Source organism: Myotis brandtii, unplaced genomic scaffold (assembly GCF_000412655.1).
Source record: "Myotis brandtii unplaced genomic scaffold, ASM41265v1 scaffold1290, whole genome shotgun sequence".
Classification (NCBI taxonomy): Eukaryota; Metazoa; Chordata; class Mammalia; order Chiroptera; family Vespertilionidae; genus Myotis; species Myotis brandtii.
This window is the reverse complement of record NW_005354552.1, coordinates 51,590-52,027: the sequence shown is the minus strand read 5'-3', so window position 1 is coordinate 52,027 and position 438 is coordinate 51,590. Positions and strand designations below refer to the sequence as shown.

Genomic DNA, 438 nt, shown 5'->3' with positions numbered 1-438 from the left:
GAGCAGGGCAGATCGGGAGGTTGTGATGCCACCCCTAGTCACGCTCAGGGTAGGGCCGATTGGGGGGTTGGGGCACCGCGCCTGTCACACTCAAGGCAGGGTCGATAAGGAGGTTGCGGTGCCACCCCCTGTCACGCACAGAGCAGGGCCGATCAGGGGGTTGGGGCTCTGCCCCCTGTCACACAAAGAGCAGGGCCCATCAGGGGGGTTGGGGCTTCGTACCCTGTCATACACAGAGCCACAGGGCAATCAGAGGGTTGAGAAGCTCCCCCCGTCACTCACAGAGCAGGACCGATAGGGGAGTTGGGGCACTGCCCTCTATCACCCACAGAGCAGGGCGGATCAGGGTTTGGGGTGCCGCCACTGTCACACTCAGGGCAGGGCCGATGGAGAGGTTATGGCTCTCCCCTGTCAAACACAGAGCCACAGGGCGATCAG

The 438-nt window shown here is 63.5% G+C and overlaps 1 protein-coding gene across 3 annotated transcripts in view; it reads right to left on the bottom strand.

Annotated features, from left to right (window-relative positions):
- PRRG1 (proline rich Gla (G-carboxyglutamic acid) 1) overlaps positions 1-438 on the bottom strand; it is a 220,655-nt gene that overhangs the window by 209,310 nt on the left and 10,907 nt on the right. The gene's annotated exons all lie outside the window — the stretch shown is intronic.